The sequence below is a fragment of the Pinus tabuliformis genome, chromosome X, assembly GCF_031772625.1.
Source record: "Pinus tabuliformis cultivar Carrire ecotype Pingquan chromosome X, CPIR1, whole genome shotgun sequence".
Taxonomy (NCBI): Eukaryota; Viridiplantae; Streptophyta; class Pinopsida; order Pinales; family Pinaceae; genus Pinus; species Pinus tabuliformis.
In genome coordinates, this window is record NC_142308.1 from 1246124413 (window position 1) to 1246137261 (window position 12849).

Here is a 12849-nt window from a genome sequence, read left to right on the forward strand (position 1 = left end):
ACCAATTTTTTTATTTATTTATTCTTTTGAGGAGGGGCCTCATTATGTGGTGGTTCTTCACCATCCTTCTTGTTAATGTTGTAGATATAGTGATATGCATTTGTTGCATGTCCAATACTTTTTCTTTCTTTAGTTGCTGCAGATTCTTTTGTTTATTTTGTTTGTTCTATTTTCTCATATGCTAATAGAGCATCCACAATGTGCACAACTAGAGCATTCATGTTTTGGTTCCATTGAGGGCATGCATTTTTTGAGTGGTGTGCTTGGTGGAAAGAACAATAATTATCCATGTCGATACTTTCTATGTTCATCACAACATTCGAGCCCTGCGCAGACTTAGAGGGTTGATTCCTGCTGTTATTACCATTCCTTCGAAAAGAGAAGGACTTGGGAAGCTTACTGCTAGTAGAATTCTCACTTGACCTTTTCTTTATTTATGAAATTTCATTAGTGAGTGTCTTCACCATCCTGGTCAAGCTTTCAATGTCTGATGATTCCTTATCTTTAGCCTTGTTAGAAGTAGGTTGTGACTTCCTACTAGTTTCTTTGGAGTTCTTTAAATCATCATCATCTGTAATAAATCCAATCGCGCACATGTCCTTCTCGACGACGATTGCTTTTGAAAAATTTAATGCCAATGTCACCTTTGTGGATCTTTTGACAAATTGGGAAATGTTGGTGGGTAAGGAAGCTATGTAATAATCAATGGTAATTGAATTGTGCAGTTACGTGCCCGGGGGAAACTTAATCAATATATGATTGAACATTTGATTGAAATATTTCAATTTCTCTTTTTCCCCAACTTGATGCTTCCAAGATGTTTCAGTAACATGGCGGGAGTCTTGCTACCAACAAATTTCTCGAGAAACAACTTTTTAAACTCCCTCCATGTGTGGATTGAATTGATGGGCACATTGTGGTACCATGTTTCTGCTTTGCCTTCTAATGTATAAGGAAATATTATGCAAAAAATATCATCATACCTCACCTCCAACATCCGTATATGCATGTAAAAGTCATCGAGGTGATCTTCTGCCTTCATCTTTTAATATGGATCATACTTTGAAAGAAATTTTTCTGGATGTCTTAGCATCTTATGGAGATTGTCTAGAAGAGCAAGAGGCTCTTAGGCCATCCAATACAAATCCTGGTCAACCATGTTCTTGTCTCTATGTTCTTCCTCCTTATCATAATATGAGGAATCTTCATTGGCTAATCTGTTGAAGAGGTCGTAAGAAAGAACAACTATATCATTTTCGTACCCATCATTAAGAGGTGGAAGTTGATCTTGATGCGCTATATCATCTGCAGATTCTACCAACTCCCCAAGAGTGGCAAAGACCAAATCTTCCACTGTAGAAACTAATATACTTGTACTGGTTGTTTCTTTCTTCTTTGGAAAATGAGGAAGATTTTGTGCTCCAGGAATTAATCTGATAGCCTTTGTGTACCGACGGGTTATAGGTCAAACTGCCCAGATTTGTTTTGAGAAATCTAGGGCATCGAGGTTAAGTGATTTCTCTTCAATTTTATAACTGCTTGTGAATGTTTTTTACTTCTTAGATTAGGATCTTCTTTTATCTTATGTTATTATAGTTATTCTTCATCAAACAACTATCAATGCATAAACCATAAAGAGATAAGAGACATAGAATATAGACTATCATCCACGGCCAAAACCTCTCCTTCTTGAGAGGAAAACCTGAACAAATTCTTCTTCTTATAGAGATTCCAATTGATGAATACCAAGACCAAGTCACGAACCTTCCTTGATGAAATCCTTCTTGAAACAAACTTGTTGCTCTTTCCTTCTCCTATGGTCAATGCAAGTAAAACTTTCTGTACTATTGATATTTCGTTTTCATCCATAGATCTGCAAAATCGGTTTATCTTATACCCTTGCAATTCTTACGTGTGAGTTGTTTGCAGGTATCTTCCTTCTTCACTTGACTAGGAGACTTGATATTACAACCTTGGATGTGATATATGTTGATATAAAGATATTATTTTATGCTTCTTTACTAATTGAGGAAACCCTACTGCAAAACCTTTAATATATGCCACATGTGCCAGGAAAAGGTAACCAAAACAGTGCCTAAATACCTCAAATTCTTGTCCTTCTTCTTGTGCTAGATGAGAGGCTTCTACTTCTCTTTTTCACAATTTTTGTTTTACTTCATATGCATGACCAAATTCAGTGCCTATAATTAAAGTCGAGCTGCATATAAATAGTATTTTTCCCATGCAAATTATTCGACATGACTTGGAGACAAGGTCGACATGCCAATAGAGATTATCTTTTGAGAAGAGACGTGATGGCTACATGCCTCTGAACTGTGTTAAAATGAGGCTCGAAGGCCTATTTATTGTTGAGAAACAATGGAAAACCCTTAACATTCCAAAACCTAACCCTAGGAGATGAAACGCCAAACTGTGGGCCCCGTTTGGGGGTAAGCTGGTACATCAACTTCCCGGGGTTGTAACTTTGGCATATGATCTCCGTTTGACGCGTACAATAGCTCATTAGAAAGATCTATCCGAGCAATATCATTGTTGGAACGGGCAACATCGGTCCTGGACCCATGTTGCCCCCGGATTCCCCAAAAAATGTCGTTTAGGGCCTCAAAACGGCTCCTGAAGTTCAGGACCCGAAAAACTGCTAAAAATAGTAAGTTGTGCTACAATTAAGGAAACTGAAAATGCTGAGACAGACAATGGTGGGGGTCCAGGTGGACTTGGCAGGTGGCCACCAATATCCACCTGGATCATTCCTCCCCCCTTAGGAAGCAATGGTCCCCATTGCGTTGAGCTCCTCCATGAGATGAGGAAACTTCTGCTGAACTTGTTCCCTGGTGAGCCACTTGCCCTGCTGAAGGAGTTGGCCTGCTTTGACAACTCGATACAGTTGGATATTCTGTTGGCGAGTGTTCTTGATCTGTGTGTCCATGATCCGATCAGTTGCAGCTTGTTTCATGCAATCTGGATTTAATTCTGTGGGTTTGAGCTGTTCTGCAATGTCGGATGTGTCTAGCAATGGTGGAAAGTATGGCCGAAGGCGGTCCACATTGAACACTGGGTGCAGGCCAAGGAATGGGGGAATGCTGAGCTCAAATGCATTGTCTCCCATAGCCTTAGTAATGGTGTAAGGACCATATCGGAGTGGTCTCAATTTCTGATAGGCTCCAGTAAGGCGTTCCTTTTGCAAATGCAACCAGACTTTGTTGCCCACCTGAAACTTGTGTGGCACCCGATGTTGATCATGTCGTTGCTTGTACTTGGCATTTGATTTCTCAAGAATGTCATGGACCTGCTGGCGAATATGTTGGATGTGCTCAATGAAGCTGGTGGCCTTATCTGTTTCGGACTGGACATGAGCTGAATTCATGTGAGTAGCTGCAAGTGGCATGGCCACATCAATGGGGCATAGTGGTTGGAATCCCAAACCCACCTGAAAAGGGATATGGCTAGTGGAGCTGTGAAGAGCTCGGTTGTAGCTGTGCTGAACATAGGGGAGGCTCTCATCCCATGTGCGTGGATGCTTTGAGTTATACATGCGCAGAATGTGCACAATCATCCTGTTGACAACCTCTGTCTGGCCATCAGTTTGAGGATGGAAGGCTGTGGACTTCGTGAGTTTGGTGTCCAGCATTGACCAGAGACTGGACCAAAATGTGCTGAGAAACCGACTGTCCCGATCTGAGATGATAGACTGTGGGATCCCAAAGTGCACCCACACTCGTTCAAAGAAGAGTTTAGCAGTGGCTTCTGCTGTGACATTCTTCTTGCAGGCCACCATAATGGCCATCTTCGAGAACCTGTCGACGACCACAAAAACACAGTCATTTCCATGCTTAGTGGAAGGAAGGCCTGACATGTAATCCATGGAAATGGATTCCCAAGGTCGACTAGGGGTAGGCAACGGGGTATAGAGGTCGTGCTTCTTAATGGCCGGTTTGGCAATGGCACAGGCAGTACATGATCGGATGTACTTCCCAACATCCTGTCGAAGATTCGACCAATAGAAATAATTTTGCAGTACTGCCACTGTTTTCTCGACCCCGAAATTCCCAGCAGCCCGACTGTAGTGTGCTTCCCAAATCATCTTGGCACGCTCACTTGAAGGAACACAAAGGTGACCGAGTTGGCATAATAGGGCATCCTGGAGGTGAAAATCTGCAACCTGCCGACCCTCCAAGAGTGTCTGGTATGTGTGGTCGAATTCTGGGTCGCTTTTGTAGAGAAGTGGCCAATTAGAAGTCTCGTTCCCACAAGAGTTGAGCACGGTGGTTAACGCCATGATCGGTGGTCGACTGAGGCAATTTGCAACATTATTGGTGCTGCCCTTTTTATACTTGATATTCAAGTGAAACTGTTGCAGGTATGTAGACCACTTCTGATGGCGATCATTCTGCAATTTCCCTTGGGTCTATATGAACTGCAGAGGTCGGTGGTCTGTGTGGATGACTGTTTCCTTCCCCAAAATGTAATGCTTCCATTGTCGGCACGCCTGTACAATGGAATACATCTCTTTATCATAAGTGGGGTACTTCTGGACTGTGTCTGAAAGTGTTTCATTGTGATATGCCACTGGATGTCCATGTTGAGTAAGGACTGCCCCAATAGCATAGTCAGAGGCATCTGTCTCAACCTCAAATGGTTGTTGTAAATCTGGTAACGTGAGCACTGGTGCCGTTCAGAGGCGATCCTTCAACTCCCTGAATGCCTTCTGTTGAGATTCAGACCAAAAGAATTTTGCTTTCGCCCCACCCTTGGTGACTTGACTCAAGGGCCAAGAAATATGAGAAAACCCCAACACAAACCTGCGGTAGAAGTTGGCAAGACCTAGAAAGCTGCGGAGCTCTGTTAGGGTGGTTGGAGAGGGCTAATCCCGAATGAATTGGATCTTGGCTGGATCGACATGCACCCCCTGTTCATCAATGATGTATCCCAGATACTGAACCTGGGTCATGCCAAAAGTGTATTTCTCCAAATTGGCACATAGCTTGTGTTGCCGCAGTGTTTGGAGAACCTGTCGGATGTGGTGGAGGTGCACTTCCCAACTCTGGCTGAAGATCAGAATGTCATCCAAGTATACTACTACAAAGGAGTTGGTGAATGGCCGCAAGATGTCATCCATTAGCCTCATAAAGGTTGCAGGAGCATTCATCAATCCGAAAGGCATGACCAACCATTCGAAGAGGCCCTCCTTGGATTTGAAGGCAGTCTTCCACACATCGGAGGGTTCGATTGGTACTTGGTGATATTCTGACTTCAGGTCGATCTTGCTAAAATATTTCGCCCCCTTTAGTTGGTCTAGGAGGTCATCAATCCGCGGGATCGAGTACCTATTACGGACAGTGATCTTGTTCAACGCCCGATAGTCAATACAGAGTCTCCACGTCCCATCCTTCTTCTGTACCAACACGATCGGGCTCCCACAGGGCGATGAACTCGGACGGATGTGACCTTTCTGCAGGAGCTCCTGAATCTGCCTCTTGATTTCATCGTTCTCCAGAACGGAGCGCCGATAAATTGGTCCATTGGGTAGCGGTGCACCTGGGGTCAAATCGATGGAGTGCTTGACTTGACAGTGCAGAGGAACCCCTGCCGGGGAGGTGAAGATGTCCTCGTACTCCTCCACAATCTTGTCCATCTGTAGTTGTCGTGCAGAGGGGCCCCGTTTGGAGGCCGCGGCCACTGTCTTCTTCTTTCCTTGAGGGCGTATCATCAGGAAAACAAATTTCCTGGTTTTGGAAATGATCTTACTGCATTGTTTTGCAGTAATCAAAGAGAGGGCGACAGGTGGTGCTACCTCTGGTATCCTGAACAACTTATTTCCCAATGTAACAATAACAGCACGGGGCCTTGATTCATACACAGCATGTCGCTTCCACAAGTATGGTTGTCCTAGTAATACATCACAAACTTCAAGGGGAGCAATGTCACACAATACCTCATCCGTGAAGGGCTTGATGTTGTATGGAAGGCGACACTGCTGGCTCACGCGAAGATCTCGTCCTTGGTGAAGCCACCCAATGGTGTATGGTTGTGGATGTGCTGTGGTCGGTAAGCCCAACCGCTTCACGACCTCTGCCGAAATGAGGTTCTTTTGACTCCCGCTATCAACAATGAACTGTATCGGGGAGCCCTTTACCCACATCTGGGAGTGGAAGAGACGCTCCTCCTCCTCTGGATCTTCGGGTTCATTTTTCTGGATCTTTGCGGTAGCAACAGTGGCGCTGGGGTCCGCATCAATGATCTGCTTCCCTTTTTCATACCCCTTATTGGGTTCTGACTCAGAGTCGGAACATACATCTGATTCTGAAACCTTTAGCTCAGCCACCAGTGACTGCTTGTCCCGACACTCACTTGTGTTGTGAGTGGAGCTCTTATAGAACTCGCACCATTTTCCAGTGTCCTTTCTCAGCTTCGCGGCACTGTTCTTTGCTTGCAGCTTCGACTGTTTGTCTTGGGCTGTCCCGCCTTGGCTTTGTCATTTGTTCTGTGGTTTAGGGGCACCTTTCCCCTGCTTTGGATTCGCAGATCCAAAGTCTCGCTTCTTTTGTTTAAACTTCTGCTCGACCTTGACGGCATACCGGTATGCTGCGCCGAGCGAGGGGATGTTTAGGAATTGTATTTCTTCCTGGATGTACTTGTGCAGGCAGCCACGGTATTTGAGTATCAAATGTTGCTCCGAATCCTTGATACCCAACTTTGTGCGAAGGGTATGGAAAATATTGGTGAACTTCGGCACGTCTTGGTCCCTTCCCTGCCGCAGCGTGGTCCACTTTATGTATTCATCCTCATAGCTCCCGACAGGGTAGTACTGCTCCTTGATGGCATCCCGGAACGAATCCCAGGTGGGTGCAGCTGAAAATAGTGAGCCAGTACTTTCATCCTTCTGCTCGCAGTAGGTTTCCCACCAGTCCTTGACGTGGGGGGCTGCTTTGAGGAGAGAAAAAACAATCTTTTCCCGACTCGAAAATTCATGAACAGAAAAATAACCCTCTAGCAGATTTAACCATTTATCTACGGCATCTGCGTCTATCTGACCCTCGAATATGGGGATTTCAAAATTAACTTGTACCTTAAAGGATGTGGCGTTTCCAGAGTAGCTGCTGGAAGCCGATGCGTTGCTTCTGGGTAGCCGCTGAAGGATTTGGGCAAAGCTGTCCATCATCGCGTTCCGTTGTCGCTCGAGGGCTTCTTCGAGCAAGATTTTGATGGGATCTCCTGCCCCCTCGTCTTTCTTCTCGTCCGCCATGGGAGGCCGTCGGGATTTGCGAGGCTGGTCTTGCAAAGGTTCAACCAATTCAAGCCCTAACTCCTTATATCCCGACCTTGTTGGGGACATGCAAAGAAAAACAGAGAAGAAGCAGACCGCTCTGATACCACTGATCCAGATTTAAACAGGAACGCAACAAATTACAGAGATGACCATATACACAAAGATGCAGCGGAAATAATACTTCATTTCATTAATGGAAAATACTGAAATATGCTTACAACCAGAAATGGAAATAAACCAGCTAGGGCGATGGTAGCTTATCTCTGAGAAGAGATGTGATGGCTACATGCCTCTGAACTGTGTTACAATGAGGCTCGAAGGCCTATTTATTGTTGAGAAACAATGGAAAACCCTTAACATTCCAAAACCTAACCCTAGGAGATGAAACGCCAAACTGTGGGCCCTGTTTGGGGGTAAGTTGGTACATCAACTTCCCGGGGTCGTAACTTTGGCATATGATCTCTGTTTGACGCGTACAATAGCTCATTAGAAATATCTATCCGAGCACTATCATTGTTGGAACGTGCAACATTGGTTGCCCCCGGATTCCCCAAAAAACGTCGTTTAGGGCCTCAAAACGGCTCCGGAAGTTCAGGACCCGAAAAACTGCTAAAAATAGTAAGTTGTGCTACAATTAAGGAAACTGAAAATGCTGAGAAAGACAATGGTGGGGGTCTAGGTGGACTTGGCAGGTGGCCACCAATATCCACCTGGATCATCTTTCTTTCATCTTGAGCCGACTTGAAGGAGAGGTCTTGTGCTTGTCTTAGGGGATTTCATGCCTATTTTAACGATTCAGACAAAATGTAACATGCCTAAGAAGGGTCCTTCATACAAGACATTGAATCAATTTGACTTTTATGATTAGATGACAAAACCTAAAGCCTCACAATGGGATCCGTTAGGTTCCTATACCAATAGGAGTCATAATTTTGAATGACTAAGTTTAAGCCTTGTAATATTGTACATACCTTTGCTTTCTGCAAATGTTTTCCATATTAAAAAAATTAAAAAATGTAAAGAGGGTATGTCCTAAAAGAAAAATCAAAGGAGAAAAAGAATAAGAGAAGGTTAAAAAATGAAAATATATGAACCCCAAAAACAAAAAGAGACCATGAAAGTGTGCAAGTCTAAATGCAACTACTATTTAATTTTATGCATAATAATGATTGTGTGCAGCTTGTTATTCATGCCACAATCCATGGTAATCAAACTGTTTAATCTTTGTTATTTCATGCTTTGAATTTTATGTTTTTAGTTAGAGAATAAAATATGACCAAACAGTTTAATCTTAGCAGATCAATAGATAGGTAGAGAAATAAAAGGAGGTCATAAGCTTAATTTGATCCCTTGGATGATATAAGGTTAGAAATAGATAGTTTGTTTTATAAAAGAAAAATAGATGATAAGGGTTTGCTAGCCTAAATGCACCCAAATAAATGAAGAAAAAATGTTAGGGTAAGAAATGGGTAAGTAGAAGAAAAGTTGCAGAAGTTCAAAGTTGATTGGATCAAAACACATGCATCATGCTTAGACATATGTGTTAATATGTATAATCAATTATGGAAGCAAAAACAAAGGTTTGCAAGTTAATGTGATTAACTCCCCCTCATTCATTTTCCCCTTACTTATTAATTTCCTATCTACAAGTATATTCTAGCACTTCAAATCCTTCAAGTCAAAGAGGCTCAAAGAATTTCTCTGACTTTTGGTGGGACCGGACCCTCAACTTAATGACTTATGGACATCAAGTGCTAGAATCCCCTTCATAAAATTCATTCCCCCTTCATTTCCCTAATAAAACCCCTTTTCCTAAGGATAAACTTCATTTGCCTAAGAAAAGTAAAAACCCCCATGTAAATCCTATTTTATTTGAAAAACACACAAAAACATCTTATCCTAAGTATTGAGTGTATGTAAATAAAGTGTGAAAATGTTACATTTTACATTATGCTAAGGATATACCCACTCCGCCAAATTCATACTAATTTTTAATTTTATTATATAAAGCCCATAAAACCTTTTCTCGTATATTAATTAAATCCCATAAATAAATACCCCCAACCCTTAGTTTTCATAAAAACTATACAATTCCCCCATATGTCAACGAACCCCTCTTAACTCACCAACCCTTGGTAAAGTTAAGAAAATTCCTCCGTTTAAACCCATGGTCCCACTTCGTTAAAAAACCTTCCGATCAATTTAATCCTGTATTTAACCTATAATTAATCACAAACCACTTGTGATTAAAGCCTTGGCCCCCCTAAACTTTTTCCCCATCCCGTCCGTGCTATTTCACCACCCGACGACTGTCCGATCAACTGCGCCCAAATCCAACGGCGCACAACCATATTGGGCTCACTCGACACTCGACCTTTCCTCGAAGAATTAAACCCTATAATTAATCCACGCCCGATCATTTTAACCCGTCATTAACCTATTAATAAATCCCAATCCATCGAGGATTAAAGCTCTAGCCCCCCCCGAAGCCCATGCTTTTATCACCCGCGCACCTCCCTCACCCGATTACCGTCCGATCACCATCCCCCTCATCCAATGGTCCATAGCCATATCAGCCGCGCCCGATGGCCGATCGTTACCTGCCCGATAAAGCGGTTTTCCTCCGAACCCCAAAGGCTATGTGTCAATCATTGGAGTAGATCGGGCGACCCCTCCCAAATACTACCCGACCCTCATAAGCTGTGCGATGGCCTGGGAAATCGCCTCCCTGCTCAACCCGATAAACCACCTACTGTTCATAATATAAAAATCCCGCGCCAAATTTAAAAAGTTTCCTGTTAAAACCCTGAAAACCCTCGTTTTCATTCCTTTTGTCTCGTTTCACAGTAAAATCTATGAAACCATTCTGGTGCCACCCTGAACCTCTGCAACACAATTCGACCTCTGATTACTTTCAAAACACTGCCATGACTCCTTCCCTAGACATCCCTGTGCAATAAAGCCATCAATTGCCTTTCCTGCCAACCTGTGTTTTACTAACAAATTGTTGTATTTTGCAGTAGACCAGAGCTTGGATAAACAGTTTTGATACTAGTCACAAAACTTGTTTACTCCAAGACTCAAAAGAAAATTTATTCAAAAGCCTATATTAAGAAGAAGAAGAAAATTATACACAGATGTTGGGTTGTGTTATATTCTTTCCACGACTAGCCCACGTAGTTAACTAGGGGGTTACAAGGGGGGCGGAGCCCCCCCTTCGTTGCGCCGATTGCGTAGCGGGGGAGGGGGGGTCACAGGGGGTTTGAGGGGTGCAAGTAACCCCACTCTATGGGGTTCAGGGCAGCACCTTGGAAAATTTTGTTTTTGGACCCTATATTAGGTTAGGTGGACCTACCTATGGTTTTGTGCATGATTTTTCGCACGTGGTTTTGGACGTGATGGTTTTCGATCCATGGTATTGGATGCTTCGACATGTATAAATATGTATTGTAACATTGAAAGGAACATAATGAAAAATCAAGCTAGTAGTCCCGGTTTTGGGATCCAGGGGAAAATCTCTGTGTATATGTGTTTAATATGTTATGCTCTTGCATTGTCTATTTTTTGTGTTTTAGAATTCGTATGCAGGTAATTTCTGTACAGGGTTAAAACCTACATTTGGTATCAGAGCTATTTTGGCTTCAAGGGGATGCCTTCATTGCTGAGGGGTTTCGCTCGGGCCTGTGGTAGACCCTATTCAGTGGGAGATCTGCGATATTGATTCTGGTGGTGAAAGAAGATGGTGAGCAGTGGAAAGATAGAGATCGAGAAATTTAATGGTCAGATTTTTGAGTTGTGGAAACTCAAGATGGAGGATCTGTTGGTGGATAAAGATCAGTGGATCGCGGTAGATCCGGGTACTAAACCAACGAGAGTGTCTGATGAAGAATGGAAGAAGTTGTATCGAAAAGCTAAGAGCACAATACGATTGTGTGTCCCAGATTCGGTATTGTTGAATGTATCAGGGGAAGCTACAACGAAGACTTTGTGGGACAAGTTAGGGACTTTGTACCAATCTAAGTCTCTGGTGAATAAACTGTTCTTATGGAAAAAGCTGTATAACCTGAAGATGAAATATGGAGACTCGGTGACAGAACATCTGAACGCATTTAATACTGTGGTAAGTCAGTTATTATCTATTGATATTAAAATTTTAGATGAATATAAGTGCATCAGTTTGTTGTGTTCTCTACCAGATTCGTGGGATAGTCTGGTTATTGCAATAGGTAGCAATGAAATTGCCTTGCAGTTTGATGAAATAGTCTCATCCTTGCTGACGGAGGAGATGAGACGGAAAAATATGGAGAGCCAGAATGGTGATGCCTTATTTTTACGAGGATGGTCCCAGAACAGAAACAAAAATAAGTCATCTAGTGGGAGATCTAAATCTAGAGGGAGATCTAAATCTCCAAGAAAACCTGTAAAGGTGGTGTGCTGGAAATGCGGAAAGGAAGAGCACTACAAAAGGGACTGTAAATCTAAAGTTCCTGATAAAGGAAAGGGATATGATGATGCTCCTTATACAGAGGTGAAAACCACCTCAGATGAAGGTGGGGAGATCTAAATCTCTAGGAAAACCCGTAAAGGTGGTGTGGTGGAAATGCGGAAAGGAAGAGTACTACAAAAGGGAATGTAAATCTAAAGCTCCTGATAAAGGAAAGGGATATGATGATGCTCCTTATACAGAGGCGAAAACCACCTCAGATGAAGGTGGGGATGTGTACTTGGCTTCTTCAAGTACACATGTAGATCATGAGGCATGGTTGATTGACTCAGGTGCATCCTTTCACTTCACTCCCCATAGAGAGTGGTTTTGCGAGTATGAGAAATATGATGGTGCTGATGTCTTCTTGCGGGATGACAGGAAGGCTAGAATGGTTGGTCGTAGAAAAGTAAAGTTGAAGTTGCAAGGTGGAAGGGTTAGAACACTTCCGGGTGTTCTACATATTCCTGCATTGGCAAGAAATATGATTTTCGTAAGCAAGTTGGATGATGCAGGTGTAAAAACAGTGTTCGAGAAGGATACCTGCAAAATGGTTCCGGGAGCACTGGTATTGATGTGGGGAGTTTAGATTGGAACTCTATACAAGCTGCAAGGTAGCATTGTTATTGATGGGTGCAATAGTTCTGTGGTTCCTGAAAGTGGAGCAGAAAATCTAGTGGTCTCTGGAGAGAAGACCATGCTGTGGCATCAAAGGCTTGCACATATTGGAGAGAAGGGCCTTCAAATACTTCATGATAAAGGTATGGTAGAAGATATGAGTAATAACTCTTTGGATTTTGATTTCTGTGAAAATTGTGTATATGGGAATCAGAATCGGGTGAGTTTCCCCTCTGGTGGTAAGAGGGCGAAACATATATTAGAGCTTGTGCACAGTGATGTGTTTGGACCTGTGAAGGTTCCATCACTGGGTAAGTATGTGTACTATGTATCATTTATAGATGATTTCTCAAGGAATACATGGATATATTTCCTTAAGAATAAATCGAAGTCTTTGACAGGTTTAAATAATTTAAGGCTCTGGTGGAAAACCAGACAGAGAAGAAGATAAAGGTGTTGA